Here is a 23,776-nt window from a genome sequence, read left to right on the forward strand (position 1 = left end):
TCTTCTGACTTCCCACTACTCTTTGCCACATTATAGGCTCTCTCTTTTGCCTTGATGCATTCCCTGACTTCCTTTGTCAGCCATGGCTGCCTAATCCCCCCTCTGATAACCTTTCTTTTGTTTGGGATGAACCTCTGCACTGTGTCCTCAATTACTCCCAGAAACTCCTGCCATTGCTGTTCTACTGTCTTTCCCATTAGGCTCTGCTTCCAGTCGATTTTTGTCAGTTCCTCCCTCATGCGCCTGTAATTACCTTTATTTAACTGTAGAACCTTCACATCTGATTCTGCCTTCCTTCTTTCAAATTGCAGACTGAATTCTACCATATTATGATCACTGCTTCCTAAGTGTTCCCTTACTTTAAGATCTTTTATCACGTCTGGCTCATTACATAACACTAAGTCCAGAATAGCCTGTTCCCTCGTGGGCTCCATCACAAGCTGTTCCAAAAAGCCATCCTGTAAACATTCAATGAATTCCCTTTCTTTGGGTCCACTGGCAACATTATTTACCCAGTCCACCTGCATATTGAAATCCCCCATGATCACTGTGACCTTGCCTTTCTGACATGCCCTTTCTATTTCGTGGTGCATTTTGTGCCCCTGGTCCTGACCACTGTCAGGAGGCCTGTACATAACTCCCATTATAGTTTTTTTGCCTTTGTGGTTCCTCAACTCTACCCACACAGACTCCACATCGTCTGACCCTATGTCGTTTAGTGCTATTGATTTAATTTCATTTCTAATTAACAAGGCAACCCCGCCCCCTCTACCCACCCCTCTGTCTTTTCGATAGGTTGTGAATCCCTGGATGTTTAACTGCCAGTCCTGAACCCCCTGCAACCACGTCTCTGTGATGCCTACCACATCATACCTGCCAGTCACAATCTGGGCCACAAGCTCATCTATCTTGTTCCGGACACTGCGGGCATTTAAATATAGCACCTTTAATTCCCTATTGACCGTCCCTTTTTGTTTTCGTAGTGTGGTGGACCTTGGTCTACTGAGCCTTTCCAGACACTGTGTCATATTTTGTGAGATGGGGACTATCGTAACCTCTCCTGAGTGCTGTCTTTTCGTGATTTTTTGTAATCCTAAGCAGCTACGCTTCCCACTGATTCCTTCACCTCTTGGTTCCCTGACTTTCCCTTCCCCCCCAATCTCTAGTTTAAAGTCCTATTGACCACCCCATTTACTCTCTTCGCCAGAACACTGATCCCAGCTCGGTCCAGGTGGAGACCATCCCAACGGTATAGGTCCCCCCTGCCCCAAAACTGATGCCAGTGTCCCATGAAAAAGAACCCTTCTTTCCCACACCACTCTTTCAGCCACGTGTTAACTTCCCTTATTCTTGCCTCCCTATGCCAATTTGCACGTGGCTCGGGCAGTAATCCGGAGATTATGACCCTTGAGGACCTGTTTTTTAATTTGAATCCTAGCTCTTTATAATCTCTAAACAGGTCCTCTTTCCTAAACAGGTCCTCTTTGCCAGGTTCCTTGGCCATTTTGGCCTCACCCACCCCCTCCTCATGGTGATTGTGAAGTTATATACTATGAGAGGAATTAGCTGCATTCACAAGCCATGAGAGAGAGTGCCTAAGGAGTTTATGTGCATCATTTGAACCGAGAGATTAGTTAACAGCTTTGAGGTTACTCCCTGACATTGTCTTGTTTTTAAGAATCTATTTTCAGCTGTAAATGGAGATCAAAGGCATCATATTTTTAGTCAGTTATGTGCTGGGAGTGGCTATCAGCATGCATGACCACCTGTCAGTGTATTTCAGTGTGCTCCCTATCCTTGAAATGTGAGGACATTAGCCTAAGGGTATTCTGACATCATCACCTTGGGTTTACTCACAATCTATGGCTGACTTCAAAGAAAATCAAGTATATAGTCGGAAACTGACACCCACCGCTTTTATCGACTACACTCAACATGAGCAGCTACCTTTGTCAGGAATGCTCTATTTGCCGTTATTGTGGAAGCCACCTACAGTGGTACCTCTTATAACCTATTAAACTTGCCAATTAGTTTGGTCAGCTGTTTACACATTGTTAATCTCCTATATTCCCTGGTTTAAAAAATACTGCTAATTTCAGGCAGTCAAGAATACACAAGAATTAATTAGGAGCTGGTGTCGGCTATTCAGCCCCTCAAACCTGCTCTGCCACTCAATAAGATCAAACAACTTCAATCAGTTGTTCAAATATTGTTAAAGTGTAATTACTTTAGTAACGAGTTCATTAATATTGCAGAGAGTTGCTAACAAGAGGCTTCAGCGCTCTGCACCAAACCTGGGTTTTTATACCGAAAGTAGAATATTGCAGATGCTGGAAATGTGAAATTAAAACAGAGAATGCTGGAAATACTCAGCAAATTAAACAGCATCTGTCGTCATTGACTTTCCATCAGAACAGGGAAAAGTTAGGACTGTAATAGGTTTTATGCAAAGGATGGATGAGGAAAGTGCAGAAGTCAGGAGAGATTGAGTTAGTCTTCCAGGGCTGAAGGGAAAGGTGATGGGGCAAGGAAAGAAAAAAGGAAAAAAAGGCAGGGCAATCTTACCAAAAACATTCTAAGTGCCAAACAAGTGTGAAAATGGGAGAGAATCGCACTTTTTTCGGGCTAGTTAAAAATGGAATTTTACCTCACTCTGTCAAAAAAATGAAGCAAGATCTTTTTCCTGCCAGCAAGGGAGGGGGTGGGTCCTAAACTCTAAAAGCTGGCCAACAGCAGCAGAGGGTGCCAGTGCACATGCTCAGATCTCTGTATTCTGTGAACACAGAGATCTGTCATTCACTGCCTCCTCCAGCTATGGCTGGACTTCATGGCTGATTTGCACCCCCCCCCCCCCCCGAGGGGCTCTGCGGACGATCCCACCCCGACCGATCGCTTCCCCCCCACAAAGGCCGTTTGATCCTCTCAACCCCGCACGGGCCGATCCCCCCGCCCCCCCCCCCGCTATCATGGGGCTCCACAGTTGAAACCCATCCCACTCCCCCGATCGCTGTTGCAGAGTGCACGTCGTTCCACCCCCTGCCCTGATCGTTGTTGCAGAGTACACAGCTTTCCCACCCAATTGGCCCACCCCTGAGGCGCCACAGCTCCCCATAGGCCCTGCCCCAGTGACTGTCCCCTTGGCACTGCCCAGAGCCTGGTGGGCAGTGTCACATTGGGCAATGCCAGGTTGTCAGGCTGGCACTGCCAGGCTGGCACTGCCCAAGGGGCACGCCCCCTCTGTCCCCAACCTCAATGGCCTCCAGTCCTACTGGCAAAGCCATAACAGGTCCCCATTCATGGGGACCATATGTGATCCTTGCCAGTGAGAACCTTCGAGGCCACAGAGGCAAGTGAGCCCGAATGATTCTGTCCCGGGCTCACTTGTAATATTTAAATCCACATGAACATGGGATTTAAATATTACAATCAGCCTCGCGCCCACTGATCTCGCCGGATTTCTGGTGCCAGCAAGATCATGTGAGGTGAGAAATCGGGCGCGAAGCAATTTCTCGGCTCTCTCACGATCTTACCCCACTCATCCGCCGGCGGGGCAAAATGGTCAGATCGCGGTCAATTGCAGAATTTTGTCATGCCCACCCTGGAATCAGGGCATGCACGGCTTGCAGAACGGAATTCTCCGTTGGCCTCAGGCAGGATTTTACGAGCCTTGCTCGAGCAAAGTTGTAAAGTACCGGCTATTGTGTCCAGACCAGATGTGCTGTTGAATGTAAGAAAAAACAAAGAGAAAGAGAAGTGAAAAGCCCAAACATGTAAAGGAAAGGAAATAAAATAAGGCTATGGTCTGAAATTGATGAACGGAATTTGGAGTCCAGAAGACAGTAAGGTGCCCAATCAAAAGATGATGATCTGCTTGTCAAGCTTGTACTGAGCTTCACTGAAACAGTGCAGCAGGCCAAGGATAGAGATGCCAGCTGCACTGTACCAGGGAGTCTCAGTGCAAACATGAAGAATACCTCCTCATCTTTTGATTAGGCACTTTACAGACAGACCACTGACCCATTTTGTTACCTTTTCATTGGTTGTTTTTTCATTTTATCTTTATTTTTTGCTTGCAGTCAATAGCACACCTTCTCTCAGTACATCTTTTGTTTGTTTTTTTTCTTGCCCCATCATCATTCCCGTTGGCCCTGGAAGACTTCTGCTGTCCTGTCATTCAATCTCTCCCATCTTCCACCCTATCAAACACCTTCCTTTTGTCCGTGTCTCACCCAATCCTTGCTTAAAATCTATTAAAATCTGATAAAAGGTCATTGACCTAAGACATTAACCTTGTTTTCTCTCTGAAGATATGTGACCTGCTGAGTATTTTCTGCATTCTCTGTTTGTATTTCCTTATTTCTTTAAGTTGGTTCTGTTCGGTTTTATCATTCTCCAAGTACAATGGATTACTTAACATCACTATAAGCAATAAGGCTGTACTTTAAATATCAAACCTACAAGTGAAAACTATAAAAAGCCATTTTTGCAGAAGACAAAATGCTGCAAATGCTTAAAAATAGAAAATACTGGAAAACAGGTCAGCCAACATATGTGGAGAGAGAAAGACCATTTTCCATTGTGTGTGATGGTGATGTTTATTACTCATCCTAATTGCCTGGTTACAATGGTGATGGAGCTACCACTTGAAACTGTTGCAGCCCTTGTGGGGATGGTGCTCCTATGCTAGTATTATGGTTACAGTAGCTTTGTGTAGTGATTGCGGCATTAGATTAGTGGGTAAACCAGTGGCTGAGGGTCAGATTTTACCATCTCAGTGCAGGGCAAACTCACATCAGGCATGGGAAGAAATGAGGCAAGGAAACCGACATTTCAAACTCATGCCCATCGACCACCAACTAGCACAGAAGATGTGATGAGCTGAGACCTGGGGCTAAAACGTTGCTGACTACCTCAACTTTGTATTTCATGGAGTCTGAAACTTTCAACAATACGGGTGATTTTCTGTGTGAACCCTGTCAGGTCAGAAGGTGGTGAACTATGCGGAAAGCCTGTTTTTGAGAGGCAAGTTTAAAATTTGTTGACAACTTCACATGTCATAATTCGATGCTGTATGATCATTTAAATATGTTGTTAATGCAATAATTTATTAAATGCCTTCATTCTTAAAAAGTAAATGACCATTAAATTGATCAGCATTGTGAAAGTATTCAGATGCATTTAAGTACATTATCCATCAGGTAATGTGCACTTCTGCTTTCAATAGTATTGAGATTCAGATTTTAATGGGTCAATTATTCCTGTGCTTTATTTTTTATAGTGATTAACACTCCAGCCATTAATTGAGCCTTTGAAGCAGTGCGACAGAGGGCTGATTTCTTTTATTGACAAACCAGCCATCTGTTGAGCCTTTGATGCAAGGGAACAGATAACCAGCTAGCTTCAAAAGTTTAATGTATTCAGCTCTCAAGGCTATACATTTGCGAGATGGAATCTTATTGTGATTGCTTGGCTAAGCTTCAAACTCACTCATGCATTAATCTCATCACGAATTGTTGACAGAACTGTCAAGGGGACTGTGAGCTTTGTTTAGCTGAACAGTTTTCTGAGCAGTTGATCAGATTATTTTTCTTTGAAGATGTTTTTGAATGGCTGTTTGTTTACTTTGACAATTCTATACCTGCTTACGAGAATTTTCTAGTGTATTTGAAATAACTGTGATTGATTGACAGGTTAGAAGACTTATAAACTCTTAAATAGGCATTCAGTTCTGGTCCCCACATTCAGGAAGGACATAATTGCTCTGGAAAGAGCAATTTTTTCTCTTTTTTTTCTCTTTTTAGCCAGCACAGATGTGATGGGCTGAATGGTCTCTTTCTGCACTGTGATTTTTCTGTGGTTCCAAAAATGAACTTATCACTGTCAGTTGAGTTCCCGATGTTACTTCTGCAAACTTCATGGCTAATTCCTAATTTAATCTGAAATGGTCTAGCAAGCCACAAAAAAAGCAACAAGATTAAAAGTTCAGTCATTTCACAGCATTTATGACAATTAGGAAATTGGGAAAGTAACCATGGCAGATATTGATTAGATGGAACTATTCAACACACTGTATGCTACAGCAATAAATACCCATCAACTTATCAAATGGACCCTGTTGATGAATTATTACCCGTGATGCTCTTCATCCACAAATGTCTCTCTATTTTCCCGCTCTTCATCCACAAATGTCTCTCTATTTTCCCAGCTGATTTCTCATGGCACAACTGGTCAAGTTAGGATTTGGCTGCTAAAATGGAGCAGTAATTAACTTACCTTGAACTTTAGAACAATTGCTCAGGTAACCGCTGGAGGGAACTGGTTAAAAGGTACACATCTAAGGTCAATTAGAGGCTAATTGCCAAAGAAGTTTCAGTAGGTTGCTAACTGCTTGAAAATTACTGGCTCTCACTGTTGAACTGAAGCCAGGTTAACAAGGTTAGAAAGGTTTTTTTAATTTACAATTTATTTTAGAAATATTATTTGACTTTATGGCAACTTTGTGAGACTGTAATATTTATTCATCACTTGCTGTGTACCTAACACGTTCTGGATGCAAAATTGTATATAGATGTAACTTATCTTTAAAGTTTTTAAAATTTATTTATTAGTCACAAGTAGGCTTGCATTAACATTGCAATTAAGTTACTGTGAAAATCCCCTAGTCACCACACTCCAGCGTCTGTTCGGGTGCACTGAGGGAGAATTTAGCATGGCCAATGCACATCTTTCTGGGTGGACTTTTATCTTAACGGAGGCCCTGAAGGGTCTGGAACCAATTTTTTCTGTCAAAGAGTTTGCCACAGCCCTTTAATTCAGCCACAGTATTAGCATCCCACTTCGGGGTTTCCTGACTAAACACAGGCATAATGACAACCACACTCTGTGAATAAAGGATCTCTAATTAAAGAGGCCTCCACTGGGATCAGATTGGAATAAAATTTGCTTGAGACAGCAAGAATCTGGAATGAAGGTGTGGGGAGGCTGCACCCGGGGTTCTCAAAGTCTTTCCCAGAAACTATGCTGGATGCAGTGACGGTCAGAAGGGTTCATTCTTTCCTCTGTATGCGAGGAAGGCACTTGCCACATGGATGGCTGGAAGTTATAACCAGCAGAAATGTGGTGCCCAGAATCTGGATACAATGTTGGGAAAGATTTATTGGCCTCATTAGGTCAGAAAAGGTGAATGACATATTATTTTCAGGTAGGATCCATCACTCGACCTTTCCTAGAACAGCACTACTCTCATGGACAAACATTTCAGCTCTACACATTCTATTCTCTTCGAGCACCTCTTCAAGTTTCCAACTGAACAAGAAACTCAGGCTCGCCCTTATCCTACTGCAACAAGATTTGCAACCATCCCACACAGTTACCCTCCACAAATGTTCTCATTTTACCCTCAACACACATTCCACTTGCCACAATCGTGACTCTCTGCTTTCCCTCGCTGTAGAAGACAACACGCAACTCCAGGAAGAGGCAGAGAACCAGGGTGGACTTGCAGTCACTACCACATGGACTGCATTGGAAGAGAATGCCCTGGAGATCAGCAAGATGTTACACATATTAAGCATTCGCAATGGAGAGATGCGGGTGGCCTGGAGACCTTGAGAAAATATTGAATACTAATCCACCACTTGGCACTAAACCTACATTCATGTTGAACTGATGACCCCTAAATCTGGACCATTGTGATTTATACTGTTGTGTTTATACCCAAATGTCAGCACTAACATATATCTTCCACAAATCCTTCAAGAATGAAGGAGTAGCTGATCAAGGTGCAAGCCAAACAACCCTCAGAGAAGGGTGATCACTCTGAGGAGGCACCGTTACATAACTCTCACATACCTTCCACCTGCACAGTACACAACCCTTGATAGGAATCAAGTAGAGATAGTTAGGTTGTCACATGCTGAATAGTCTACAATGGAGGACACACCTCACTGCACAGCTGGATGTAGATGCTGAGCTTTGGGGGGAGGGGGGTCATCCTTGAAAAGAGAACTTGTGAAGCAGCAACAGGAATTGTATGTGTGGAATTGTCAGCACTTCCAGAGGCTGTGTGAATCCTTGGAGAGAGATCGGAACAGTCCAATCTCTAGTGTTGAGTGCCATCATGATCAAGGCCTTTGTGTTGATCACCACCAAATGGAAAGAGTGATCATGTGCATGGAGAATCGGGGTATCCGACACATCTCTTTGAAAATAACTGCTGAAGGCATGTTAAAAAGGAACACAAATACCAAATGGCCACTCAGGCCAAAGAGAAGTATTTTTTAGATCGGGTTTCCCCTTCAGCACTCATTCTTAATGAATGCCAAGTGTCTGAAGGACACCAAACCTAAATACAAGTTGTGTCCTAATGAGCTTTGTACCTGGCTCCCCACTATAGTATTCTGAGCCCACACAACCCTGAGCAGTCCCAGAGTTTCATGTCTAATAATGTAAGGTTCTGATACACTAACGTGCCGTCCATTTCACTAAACTGTGAATTAACTAGGACTTGTTTATTTACCCAATTTACAATTATTAAAGTTACCACATTTTTATTTACTGATCCACATGGATGAAGGAGAAATATAGTTCTCCAGAGAAGCAGGGATATAGAAAGAGAGGGCTGGATTATATTCCGAGGACAGGCTCTCCACACCCTAGCATAAATTGGGAGTCTAACTCTTTTTGATTAGCTGGCTCATCCCCTTTAACGTTTCAGCCAATGGGGCTTTAATTATTATAAGGCAAGATTTCTCCCTCTCCCGGAGGAAATCCGGATTCATAGAGTTGTGAGCCAACCAGAGCTTGGCAGTCTCGTGCACACCACCAATGGTGGTGACCACTGCTGGGACTGCATTGAAAACATCAAGGAGTTGTTCAGCGATGGACCCACATCTCCAGAAATCTCAGGCAGGCTAAACAGGGCTTATGATGTGTTGGGGGTGGGAGAGGTGGAGGAGGATAGATACTGGAGGAAGAAACTGCTGTGGCGGGCCTCCGAATGGCATTCAAGGCTAGGAAAGGAGGCACTACCACCTTTTTGCTGGCCAGCAGCCATAAGGGGCAAAGCTGCAAATTGGGCACAGGCACCTCCCACAACTCTTGAAATCTAAGTGGCAGCAAGAGAGATTCTTAAGTGGGCTGGCGATGGGTATGCCGCCAAAGACACAGCGCCATAATTTACATCTAACCGCTTCTTTTCCTGCCCATGGGTGTCCTGTAAGATCAAGCCCTGAGGGGGAGAGGAAAAGAGAGCTGAGGGCTTGAAAATAATAAATATTCATAAAAGCAAACATTGACTTTGTGTAGTTGCATTTGGGTAAGAAAATACACTACTTTCCAGGAACCAAAAATACCTACTGCACTATCTCTGGTCAAAATTGTTGCAAACGTGTTTCTAAAATCTTTCAAAGTGAAGTTCGAAATGCAACAGCCAGTGGATAACCTAAGAATCAATATGAGGAAATCCTTGTGTTTGAGGAAAATTCATTCATCTCGCAAGCACTGTCTGTCATTTCCCCCATGAGATCTATACATGCAAATTTATGGCAAATCACTGGCTCAAAATATCTTGCGTTTATGAACAAAACTGCTGAAATGTTAGGGAATGTACACCCAAAATACGAAGAAAATTAAGGTACCTCCACTCAAACTTGGAAGCATTTATGAAAACGAGCAACAAATGTTCGCATAAACAAAATAAAATAAGCTGAGAAAAGGGAATCAGTCAAGATTTCCTTGTCAATCCATTTGCTTTCCATCCTTGATCCCATTAATTTGAGGACTTACCAATGGAGATATAGGTTTGTAACATATGATATAAAAATACATGGTCTGGAGTTCCTTCACATTTGCATCCAGATATACCTGTAATCTATTTTTTACAATGTATCCTTACTGACACATGCGCTGTGTTCTTTTCATTTTAATGCATCGCTGCGGCGTAAATGTAAATTACTAAAGAAGTTGAAAAACGTCCCGTTTGGAGCAGGATTGTACAACTTACTGGCTCGCCACGCCACACCCACACCACCCTGTCCCACAGGCCGGGTCCGCGAATGGTGGAGGAGGGGAATTGTCGGTGATGTGAGTGAGTGAGTGACTGGGGAGAGGGGGACACAATACCTGCACAATGGTGCCCCTAGAGCTCAGCTGCTGGGTTCATGGCTGGGCTGAGACTCCTCCAACCGCCCCAACCCCTCCACTGGCAAGATTAATATTATGGCCTCTGTATTGCAGAGTGCTGTAAGTTACCATGATGTACCTCGTTGAAATAACGGGTGAGTTTTACACTTAGAATTTTTTTGAGAAAATTCAACCCGAAGTGCATGAATGATGGTTAAAACTTATATATTAAAAGACAAAGAAAGAAATGGTGTTGGCTCTTTTTTTTATGCTGATTGGGTAAAAGATCTACTGAATTTCTGTCTTTTGTTTAAACATTCAAATTTTTAACAGAGGCGTAAATGAATGCTCCTCTCCAACTCTCAATCCCCCCCCACTGATTGATATCAGAGTGATCAGTTGCCGTTAGAAAAGCACAACTCACTAATTGAGGATTTCTTCAAAAACATCAAATCATTTTCGGCTAGAATGGCCCACTCACCACTGCGCATACTGGACACCCAGTGAGTTATCCTAATAGTGTGGATGCTCAACCCCTTTATGCAAAATGGAAATGACCCATTTTGAGTTCTGAGGCAAGCTCAAGATTGAGTAGATTGAAAGCCAAAAGCCCAATCCATAGTAATTCTGACAATAAATTAGGTCTCCAGGAATTTCAAGCCCTTAAGTCTTGGGCTGTTACTGTGATAACGTTGAAAGTCAAAACATTGGCCTGAATTTTTAGGATGGTGCGCATTCAGTGCCCATCATCCAAAGAGTCGGTGGGGAACGCATCCCCATCAACTCTGACAGACCTTCTCCCATTTCACAATCAACTGAGCATTGATTGGCAGTTGGCAGCACTTCCATACAAGGGTGGATAAATTGGTTGACAGTTCTCCAACCCCTCCAGGCACAGCGCTTCAGGGTTGGAAGAGGTGCTTGAGCCTAAGTCCCAAGACCGCACTTCAGGTCAGTACCAAAGAGTCCCGGGGCAGAAACTTAGGGGATGCCCTGGGGAGTCAGGAAGGGGAAATCTCAGTGTTAAGGGGGAGAGGGAGAGCCAAAGCTCCCAGGTCCCTGAGGGGAAGGAAACCCAAATCTGAGGCCTAATTGCCTTTTCCCACCTGAGACCAAGAAGTTTCACTTCTTCAATTCAGCATCTTGATCCAACCGGCACCCGCCAGCCTAAAAGTTAATAGAGGCACTGGCGGGTTTCCCATCCAAAGCCCTGTTCAGCCTACCGTGAAATTGCATCTGGGTCAGGGTGGGTGGAATTCTGGAGGGAATCTCATCCATGCAATTTTATGCACCTCCACCCAGCACCTCCCCTGCCCCACCTTGGAACCATCTGGGAGGGGAACATAAAATTCTGGCCGTGAGTTGATCTCCTGCAACTAGAGTTGGCAATAAAGTAAGAGAGGCCAAAACTGATAAGCAGTGAAAGATTTGGATGCGAACAGCCCAGAGGAAGCCTCTAAAATTTGTAATGTATTGTGACTGCATGCAGCAGCTCCATTCATTTTATTTATGTTACACACAACATTCCCACTCTGCACCCTTTAGAAGATATTGCATACACAGTCACAACAGGTTATTTTCTAAGTTACGGATTTATTCACACAGTTGTGACATTAAGCAAAGGGGTCTTCTGCAAACTTCAAATAGATACAACCATTCAATTAGTCACCAGTGATTTTTAACAAGTACTATCTGCGTCAGGGCTATTGCAAATAGATTATGGGACTGATTAATAGCTGGATGAAACATGTTAATTATTGCTAGCACTTAGTGACTGTTTATCCAGATGCATGCATCTATTATTAATCAACTGAATTGTCTTAACTGGCTCTTATTTTTTTCATAAACGTCATGCCTCTGTACAAAAATAGCATGAGTGAAAAATAGCTCCAAGATTGCTAAAAACATGTAAAATGTACAAATATTTGGCAGAAAAGAATGGTACAAATTTTATCTCATTGGGCAGAATTTTAACTGTCATGGGGAAGCGGGTTAAGGTGCAAGATGGGAGTTAAATCCCCCAAAAAGTGACTGAGTTGAGATCCCAAAACCATCCCAGCCATTTCCAGGTATATCTGAAGGGGTTCTCAGGTGAGCAGGGGGATACCTTGGAGTTACCAAATAAGTATTTGTCATGTACAAATAGTTAATTGCTGTTTTAACCAACCATTCTGGCTTTAAGAGCCAGGGTCAACCAGGTGAACACACAATGGGGACTGCTTCTTCAGGGAAACTGACAGTCTGGGAAGCCTTTGAATAGTGAAACTGAAGCACTCTTGCCATTCTTGTTCACAACACTTCTTCTGAGAGGGTGCTTCCAAAGCTTGACAGATGATTGCCAACTGAGTGGAAGTCAGTTCACTGATTTTGCATTTCATTCACCTTCAGTTGCATTTCCTTGCTGTCAGTTTTTACCATGGCATGGGAATAGCTTGTGGGTCTGATGAGGAACAAGAGGGGCAGCGACACCAGCAGAAGCAACACCAGCAGCTCCACCAATGGCCTTCTCCTCATCAACATGCTGCTCCATAGAACAGAAGGATGAGCAACAAGATCCAGCTGGAAGAAGGTGTGACCCTCAACACAGGGTTTGCAGGCAGAGGATCAACTCTCTTGACAAGGCATGAGAGCCTTAGGATGCTCAGGCTTTGATAGCAGGTCTTTCCTGACATTTGCAACCTCTCAGAACAAGGCTTCCTTCCCAGTGGGGCATGTAATCTCAATGAATGTCAAAGTGGAAACACTAAAGAAATCCTCCTTTTCACATCCGGAAAGCAAGTTCCTGCAAACAGCAATGTGGTAACAACCAGATAATCTGTTTTTTATGATGTTGATTGAGGGATAAATATTGACTGGATCTTTGGGAATAATTCCCCTGATCGTCTTAAAAATAGTGCCATGGAACACGCCAACATGATAGGGCAGACGGTACTATGCTGGAGTGTTAGCCTTGATTTACGCAAATATTCCCTCGACAGGTTCATGTCTGGGTGAACCTACTGTAAACCTCGCTGATGTGACATCACATTAGAGAGGTTTGTAAATTTCGTGACGGGGAAAGATCAGGCAAGGGGGTGTTTAATTACATTTAAATGTATTTAAATGTATTGAAATCAGGTTCATGCATTATGGGCACGAACCTGATTACGTCACCGGCGAGGGGCAGCGGAAATCGCGATCTTGCCAGCGAGATTTGCAATTTCCAGGTTTCTCGCGGATGGAGTGTGTGGGCTCAAAATCTCACCCCATACTTTTTTGGCGACAGGGAGAAAACGGCAATTGAAAAGAAAACATTTTTTGATGTTCAGTATGGCAACACAAGGTTGTGTACAGTAAGTAACTAGTTTACATTGTGAATTTGTTCAATGGAATTTCAATTAGGCAGCACCATGGATATGTTCGGGGTAGTCGGAGAGTTTGATGAGAAAAACGAGGAGTGGGCTGAATACATGGAGAGGTTGCTGCATTTCGTTTTAGCAAATGGAATAGAAGATGTGGTGAAGCAGCGTGTATGTGGGCTGAAGACTTATAAGTTGATGAGGAATCTAGCCACGCCATGGAAGCAAAGGGAGATTTCATTTGCAGATTTAGATGGGGTGGCACGATGGCACAGTGGTGAGCACTGCTGTCTCATAACACCAGGGATCCAGGTTTGATTCCCGGCTTGGGTGATTGGCTGTGTGGAGTTTGCACGTTCTCCCTGTGTCTGCGTGTGTTTCCTCCGGGTGCTCAGTTTTCCTACCACAGTCCAAAGATGTGCTGGTTAGATGAACTGGCCATGCTAAATTCTCCCTCAGTGTACCCGAACAGGTGCCAGATTGTGGCGACTAGGGGATTTTCACAATAACTTCATTGCTGTGTTTATGTAAGCCTTTTTGTGACTAATAAATAAATTTTAAACTTGAGATGGTCTGGTCCAGAGTCACCACAATCTGAAGCCCTTGGTGATTGTTGAAAGATTCAAATTTCATAGCCATTTTCGACAAGTAGGTCCATCAGCAGTTAACTTTGTGGAAGAATTACACCAGCTTTCAGAACACTTGTGATTTTGGAGCAGATTTAGATGATATGCTCAGAGATCGACTAGTCTGCCTCATTAACAAGAACAGCATTCAGCATTGGATGTTGAGTGAAGCCACACTTATCTTTAAGAAAACTCTAGAAATTTCTCAGGGCATGGAAATGGCTGCCAGCAATGCTAGAGATATTCAGCAGGCTAATGCTGATGCCCAGGCAGGGGTTCTGTATCAAATACAGAAAGATGCTGCAAGCAGAAGGGTGAAAGCAATGGTGTGTTTTAAGTGTGGAGGGCTAAACTATGTGAATTATTGTAATCTATGGTCACTGATCTAACAGGAAGGAGCATTTAGTGAAGAAATGCAGGGATGCGAAAGGCAAGGCGAAGTGTGAGCAAGAAAATTTTAATTCATAGAAGCCTCAATCAGTTACACACCACATGGAAAGCTCAGAGCAGTCAGACATGCAAGCTTACAGCATGTTTAATGTGAATGAGGCACAAGCAGAGTCTATTTTTATTACAGTTGTGGTCGATGATAAGCAAATCAAGATGGAGGTGGACACAATCCGTAATTAGTGAAGAGACCTACAAGCCGACGTGGGACTCTAACCGAGCACCAGCCCTTTGGCAGAAATCAAACTTCTGGAGAATCCATTCCATGACCTGAGGCATTGGAAGTCCATATAGTCCATATAGTAGTCAGCAAGTAAGGGCATGCCTCCATGTAGTCAAAGGGAAGGAGCCGAATTTGCTCGGGCATGACTGGCTCAGCAAAATTCCATTGAACTGGGACGGGATTAAGCACATTAAGATGACCCAGGGTGTTGTTAAGAAGTATTCGGACATGTTCACGGATAAATTGGATACATTGCATGATATTACTTGGGAATAGCCTGATAAGCCATGGACCTGCATGTGGACTTTGCAGGGGTTTTCATGAACCACATGTTTTTGGTTGTCAAAGATGTGCATTTTAAATTGTTGGAAGCACATATCATGAGTAATATACAGCTTCTGTGATAATTGAGAAGCTACGTCAAATTTTTGCAACTCATGGTTTACCAGATTCATTTGTTTTGGATAACAGCACTACATTTACAAGTGATTTAGAAGAAGAATAGAATCCCTACAGTACAGAAGGAAGCCATTCGGTCCATCATGCCTGCACTGACAACAATCCCACCCAGGCCCGATCCCCCTAACCCCATGTATTCACCCTGCTAGCCCCCCTGACACTAAAGGGGCAATTTACTATGGCCAATCCACCAAACCTGCATCATTGGACTGTGAGAGGAAACCGGAGCACCTGGAGGAAACCCACGCAGACACGGGGAGATGTGCAAACTCCACACAGACAGTCACCGGAATTGAACCCGGGTCCCTTATGCTGTGAGGCAGCAGTGCCAACCACTGTGCCGCCCAGTTAGTTCAAAAATTCACGCCAAAGAATGGTATATGCCATGTTGTACACCGCCATTACATCTGGCTTCAAATGGTTTGGCGGAGTGAGCTGTTAAAACTCTGAAGGAGGGATTGAAGAGAATGACAGGCAATACTTCAGGTACAAAGTTCTCACAACTTTTATTTCAGTATCATATCACACTGGACTCTCTCCAACTGAATTGTTGCTAGCTGGAAGGCCAAAGTCTCACCTGGATCTGCTTCATCCGATCTCAGAGCATAAGTGGGTAGGAGGCAAGAAAAGCAGAAGGAGGGACAAGACTACCATACCAAAGAAAGGCAGCTCAAACTGGATGATCAGGTCTATATCAGGATGTTTGATAGTAACCAGAGATGATTACCTGGAATAATTTTTAAACCAATGTGGTCCAGTATCTTGGGTTGTAAGACTGCAAAACAGAAGAGTTGTTTGCAGACACCAAGATCACATTAATTTACAATATGACCTAGGATCAGAAAAAGTTTCAGAGTCAGCAACCTTACTGATAACATGGCAGAAGGTGATGTGCTATGGACGTTCACCAAGCAGTTGTTTCTAGGTTCAAGGTTTGCCAGTTAATTCTATTGTGGGAGTGGAAGAGGAACGTTCATTTACAAATTCTCAGTCTACTTCTACACCTAGGACTCCAGATCCACCGCTACAAGATTCACCAGTGGCATTGCTTGGGTCACAACACAACCTCAAAGCTCCTGATAGACTTTTGTATAGTTAAGACTTTACTTCTGTTGTATTTCTGCCCTGATTTTGGATTGAAATTTAAAGGGGGACAAGTGTTGCAGAGTGTCATTTTGAGTACAATATTCTTATAAGCCTTTCTCCTTTGTAATTGTTTTACTGGTGTCGGTTGAGGTTTCTGAGCATGTGCAGGTTTTGGAGGGCTTTTCAGTCTGCAAGAGGGTGTTCTGCAAGCAAGACCTGTTTTACTTGTACTTCTGTTTTCACAGTTAGTACTGTTATTACTATTTTGCTGAGTTACTATTATTGTTGAAGTTTGTTATTTTATTGTACAAAGAAGATCTTAATTTTAAACCATGGATTCGACTACCTTATTTGTGGTCTTAATTTACCACAGGCACAATATAACTGCAAGTCCTTCCTTTATAAAAAGACATCTACAGAATCACTTTCAGTGAATTTTCACTTTCTCTTCAACTTTTGTTGAATTTTTTGAACTGATGGAAGGACATCATCTGAAATTTTAGTTGCGTTTCTCTGCCAAATGTTTCCAGCCTTTTCTATTCGAATTTCAATTTTTAGGCTAGCTTCAATCATATTTATTTCAACTTCAGTCACCATTTTTCCTACCCAAGGAAATGATTACTAATTGCAATAATTGACAATCCCATCTAGCTCCAGCTAATTACCAGTCTCATGCTATACTACCTAGAACAAGTTTGAAGGTGCATACATATTCAAATGGTAGCATGGATGACATAAAAACTCTTCCTCCACTCTTAGTCTGCATTTTTGAATTTAAACAACCCAGAATCAGTGTCATTGCACATCCATGAAAATGTTGGAAAATAAAGAACTAACATTTATATATTGCATGGTGTCTGACGGTACGTATTATCTTGGAACTGTGGTAATGTTTCAAAAGACTCACTGGGACTTTAGCAGGAAAAATGAGAATATATTTATCAAATTTCCAAAACATGAACTGATGGAAATGAAAATTATGGGAGGTGAATAATGGGCAGCTAAATTTATACATCTGTTTTACACTACCATCCAAAGTCAAAATGATCCCCACTGTGCATAAATTAGAATTCAACAGTATCACTTTCCCTTCAATTTCTGCTTATTTTTCAATCATCAAGTTGTGGGGTGTCAATACTGGTGAAATAGAATATTTTCAACCCAGCAAATTAATATGTCCCTGGTATTGCAGTGTGGATACAGATTAAACTTGTCACATTAATCTGGTCAGCATAGGTGAGGCAAATTAAATAAATGCACCTCTGTCATGTCAGCAGTTTTACTTGCTGCATGTATTGGGTGTTTCAGTGTGCTCTGGAATGCATGTGCTCTATGGATGCACAATGATAGTCTGAGGTTTGAAAGAAGCTCAAGCTGAGACACGTCAGTAATGGAAAATATTGGGGATTTAAATTTCACATCCAATTATTGCTTCTAGAACATATAATATTTCAGTCCATTGTCAACCATTATTTAGTGATCGGCAATGAAAGCTTATGGTTTGCCGTTATTCTGGTTAAAGTCTGAGACTCTCCTTTTCTTACCTTAGTGTAAGATAAATAAACGGCAGAATAGTTAAGGCTAACTCTCAGTGGGAGTTCACATTTCAGACTCCTTTGAGCAGGACTTTGTTTCCTCAATTACATAACTTGAGAGATAAAAGTTTGACTCTGGCAAGAATTAGGTGCTAGTGGCAGTTCAAACTAACATTTTTTGGTTCTACTTAAACCATCAAACCAATAAAAGGGTATGGAGTTCAATATGTGAGTCATTGTCGATCTTCAGCATATTCAAGAGTCCAATCCTTGATTTGACTAGGGCAAGGGATGGTGAGGTGGGAGTTTGATGGTAGGGAAAATGGTAGCTTGGTGGGACAGGACAGGCACTCCTTCTCATCCCAGCACATAAGCTGTGCCAAGAGCTGTGGGGCGGCACGGTAGCACAGTGGTTAGCACTACTGCTTCACAGCTCCAGGGTCCCGGGTTCGATTCCCGGCTCGGGTCACTGTCTGTGTGGAGTTTGCACATTCTCCTCGTGTCTGCGTGGGTTTCCTCCGGGTGCTCCGGTTTCCTCCCACAGTCCAAAGATGTGCGGGTTAGGTTGATTGGCCAGGTTAAAAATTGCCCCTTAGTGTCCTGGGATGCGTAGGTTAGCGGGATTAGCGGGTAAATATGTGGGGTTAGGGCCTGGGTGGGATTGTGGTCGGTGCAGACTCGATGGGCCGAATGGCCTCCTTCTGCACTGTAGGGTTTCTATGATTCTATGATTCTATGAAGAGGGCTTTTCCCAAAACTGTCCTCACCTCCCTTGAGTTACCAGTTTTCCCGAGACATTGGAAATTCAGCTGATCAAGGTTACATGTGTAAGGTAGGTTAAACACGAGACTTCCTTCTGCCTTATTAAAATAATTAAATGATTGACCCACCTCCTCTGAGTGTGTTAGCTGTCTGCTGCTTGTCCCACCATCGATTGTGCATAGCTTGAAGGCTGATTGATGACTGTTATAAATATTTACACTCACCCAAATGAACCTGCTTTTGGATGTTACAATTATTCCCAAAATATCATAGAATCATATAATCCCTACAGTGCAGAAGAGGCCATTCAGCCCATCGAGTCTGCATCAACTCTCTGACAGAGTATTTTATCCAGGTCCTCTTCCCCGTCCTAACCCTGTAACCCAACACATTTTACCATGGCTAATCCCATCTAACGTACACATCTTGGGACATTAAGGGACAATTTTACCACAGCCAGTCCACCTAACCTGCACATCTTTGGATTGTGGGAGGAAACTAGAGCACCCAGTGGAACCCCACGCAGACACAAAGAGAATGTGCAAACTCCACACAGACAGTGACCCGAGACTGGAATTGAACTCGGGTCCCTGGCACTGTGAGGCAGCAGTGCTAGCCACCGTGCCACCTCTGGAGCAGAGGTTCACTATGCATTAGTAAAAACTGTCCATGCTTTACAGTAGGGAGGATGAAAGGAGTTCTGGATCCTGCTCTTCCAGAATATAGTTGCCGAAGAAGAAGTGTGTGACTGGACAGGGCAAAGGGATAATAGCAATGTAAGATGTGGGAGACCATGTACAAGGGTAGCAAAAGAAGACAGGATGCACAGATGCAAGTAAGCCTTATACCAACTGGAATTATTTAATAGACAGTTAGTATTGAAATATATGAGGTGGACTGTAACAGTAACTCAAAGGAAAGTGGTCCTGAGCAACATTGAAACACAGTGGAATAAGTGATCTATCCAAGGGGATGAGGTAGGTAGACGACAAGAATAAGAAAGTGGTTGTTCTAGAGGATTCTATAGCCAGGAGCAGGTGAGAAAAAATGTCCCGAATCATGTGTTGGGAACATGATGGAACAAATGGATAATTTATGAAAAGGGCAGGCAACGACTTTAAGAAGGATGTGTGGGTCCTTGAGAGAGCCATGATGTGGAGATGCTGGCATTGGACTGGGGTAAGCACAGTAAGAAGTCTTAGTAAGAGACTGTCCTTGAGAGAGTGCAGGGAAGATTTATCTAAAATCCCTCCAGGAAGAGGGATTTTAGCTACAAGATTAGGTTGGAGAAACTAGATTATTCTCATTGGAATAAAAGCAAAATACTGTGGAATTTTGAAATAAAAAAAGAAAATGCTGGAAAACCTCAGCAGGTCTGGCAGCACTTGTGAAGAGAGAATCAGAATTAACCTTTCGAGTCTGCATATGGATATGGGAAGGGTTTGCCTGAACCAAATGGCAACTATTGTATTGCAGGGAGGATAACTATAGGAATGGGAGAATTTCCACCAGCAGAGCAGAGGATGAGGAAAACCCAGATGTGAAACTAAAGGAGGATAACCAGGATTCTTAAATTAATTGGAATAGAAGTATCACACTGAAATATATTATGATAAAATGCTATCACAGAAGAAAGGAAAAGAAACAGACCATGAAGTAATGAGGAACAAAAATATAGAAATATAGGAACAGGAAGGGTTGATTAACCCCCACAGGTTTGTTTCACTATTCAAATTGATAATGGTTGATGGTAATTGTACCGCAACTCCATTCACCTGGCTTTCTTTCACGTCCCTTGATATGCTAACTCAATAAAAATCTACGAATCTCATTTTTGAAAAATTTAATTGACCCAGCACCCACAGCCTATTGGGAGAGTGAACTCTGCATTTCCATTAATCTGTATGAGAATGTGCTTTTACTCTTAAATGACCTATCGCTCGTACTAAGATAGTTCCGTCTTGGTTTGCATTCTCTTACAGAGGAAATAGTCTTTTTGTATCTACACTACTATAAAATTTCTTTATGATTTACATCGTAAGTAGCACATTCCAAACCTGTGACCTTCACCATCTGGAAGTAGAAAGGTAATAGGCAAATGGAAACATCACCACCTGCATATTCCCTTCAAGTCACACATCCTTCTGACTCAGGAATACATTGCCATTCCTTCACTGTCACTGGGTCAAAGCCCTTGAACTCCCTCCCTGAACACAACACTTTGAGTGTAGCCGCACCACATGGACTACAGCAGTTGCAGAAGGTGGCTCACTATCACCTTCGCAAGGGCAATTAGGAATGGGCAATAAATACCGATCTTGTCAGTGACGCAAACATCCCTTGAATGAATAAAAAACATTTCTAGTAGGGAATTCCAAGAATAAGCTGACATTTCAAAATTATAATCAGTATGTAGTGATACATATTCAAGTAAAAAAAAAATCAAAATAAAATTAGAGAGTTGGAAGCGAACCTGGAAGAATATAACTGCAGCTAAACAGAGGTGTGGCTGAAGTATGGATACTACTGAGAACTTAATATTGCTGCTCACTGTACTTACAATGATTTCAGCAGAAATAGGGAGGGGAAAATGGATGAGGTGGGTGGAGTTAATGAAAAATTCTATTACGCTAGCATTGTGTTAATAAGGCAGGATACATGAGGAAAGACATTAGAAACAGGAAGGAAAATAGTGTAATTCTTCATGTGTATTATAGGCCACCAACAGCACATTTTTCTGCATCACTGTGACATCAACATTAATCATATCAAAACTTTAACATGCTGGACATGACTTGATATTGTTCATTCCATCCAGACCATTACATGGCAAGTAGAATCAAAGAGTCTTTTATCCCATTAATCTTGATTAGTTTTAAACGTGGGTGAAAGAACAGTGGCACCAGTCAGCCAGCAATTGTAACGGTAACAGTTAATTCATTTTCTGTAATATCACAATATCAGCTTCTAAGTCACATGTAATGATCCAGGAACTAGTAACTTCTTATTTAAAGTAGACAAAGTTTGAAATCCCAGCTACTTACTAAGAAAATAAAGCCACAAGATTCCAGGATTTTAAACAAACAAAATAAACATTTTGAATTAACAGGAGACAAATATGAATTAACAGGCAAACTGTGGGCAAACAGACCAAACTGCACAATACATGGCAGAGAGATGCCACAGATTTCTCAACACCCCACCTAGATATCAGTGTCCACAGGGAGTTACGACCTTGTAAAACTCTGGGGGTAAGCTTAGCAGTTCGTCATGCCAGTCAATCAGCGTGGCGAGCCAGTGAGATTGGGTGAGAGAAGAAAAAAATCGGGTTCGCACCGGTTTCTCACCTCTTGCGGTGTTAACGGCCCCGTTTCTCCGGCGTAATCAGCTTCACAGAACACAGAACAGTACAGCACAGAACAGGCCCTTCGGCCCACGATGTTGTGCCGAGCTTTATCTGAAACCAAGATCAAGCTATCCCACTCCCTATCATCCTGGTGTGCTCCATGTGCCTATCCAATAACCGCTTAAATGTTCCTAAAGTGTCTGACTCCACTATCACTGCAGGCAGTCCATTCCATTCATTGATTTAAATATTTATAACCTTAGTCAAATCTTATTAGTGAGTCCTGGACGCAATTGTCCAGGCTCTCTTGCCTAAACAATCTTGCCGGTGGACATGCCCATTATGGGGAGTGTGGCCATGATGGGGAGGCAGGTGGATACGCTGCATCAGAAATCAGCCGGGGCGGTGATCAGCCCGAGGGGGGTATATCGGGGCCAGCAGTCAGCCGGCGGTAGGGGCAGTGCGATGCCCGAGGGAGTGGGGGCAGTGCCAGATCCCTCAGTGTACACTTGCACATAATGCACCGAGAGATTGGAGCGCATGCGGAATAACACCCCTACAACTCAGCAGCCGGTTTCCTAGAATGAATAGACTCTGCCCGCTCCCCCTACTGGTGAGAATCACATTTGGCACCTTTTTTTTCTAAGTGCCATATGCTTGCATCTCGAAGCTCACCCAATTCTCTCCCATTTTCACGCTCGTTTAGCACTTAAAATATTTTTGGCAAGATCACCCCCTCTGACTCTCAGGAGGGATTGCAAGGCTCCACTTTTGAATATCTCACCTCTGAATTCCCCCAAAAGCCACTCTGACTTGGAGTGTCTCAATGACTGCACATCTCCTGATGGTTCAATCTCTTCTCCTGTGACTACCTTCCTGGAAATTCACAAAGCTGCATGTCAGGATTAATAACTGGTACACCTTTAAATCTTTAGCAGATGGCTAGCTTCACTGAGTCGTGGTGTTTCCCTGAACTCCAGTTCCCTGGGTACATCAAGCTATAAATGGCTACCAGGGCTTCTTCCGAATCCTAACTCATTCCAACATAGAGCTAGCAACCTTCTACCACTGTCATGATGACCACGAAGGCCACGGGCGATTGATAGATCTACCCATGAACTTTGTGGAGTATGAGCTGCCTTATGGAGCGAGCAGAGGCTCATCCAATGGGGAGTAGCCACTGGGGGTTTTTAAGCCTGTAACTTTACCCAGACCAGTGATGAAGACTACCTGAGTGTAAGCTGGGGAGCAGCCTTTTCCTTTGTTTCACAATAAAGGGTGTTGGGATGGGAAACTGGCATTTGGCTGACTTACTACAGCCACCTTCTCAGCTCCCCAGGACTTCTCCCAAGCCCCCACTAACTAGAGTCTGTCAATAACATTACTTTTACTGCCTGCAGCTTTTCTTTTCTTTTATTCATATGTGGGACAGGGACATCATTGGCTGGGCAGCATTTATTGCCCATCCCTAGTTGCCCTTGAGAAGATAGTGGTGAGCTGCCATCATGAATTGCTGCAATCCATGTGTTGTGAGTTGACCCACAATGCTGTTAGAGAGGGAATTCCAGGATTTTGGCCAAGCGACTACGAAGGAACTACGATATATTTCTAAGTCAGAATGGTGAGTGGCTTGGAGGAGAACTTGAAGATGGTGGTGTTCCCATGTATCTGTTGCCCTTGTCCTTCTAGATGGAAGCGGTGATGAGTTTGGAAGGTGCTGTCTACAGATCTTTGGTGAATTTCTGCAGTGCATCTTGTAGATGGTACTGCTACTGAGCATTGATGGTGAAGGGAGTAGATGTTGGTAGATATGGTGCCAATCAAGTGGGCTG

Source organism: Mustelus asterias, chromosome 7 (assembly GCF_964213995.1).
Source record: "Mustelus asterias chromosome 7, sMusAst1.hap1.1, whole genome shotgun sequence".
Taxonomy (NCBI): domain Eukaryota; kingdom Metazoa; phylum Chordata; class Chondrichthyes; order Carcharhiniformes; family Triakidae; genus Mustelus; species Mustelus asterias.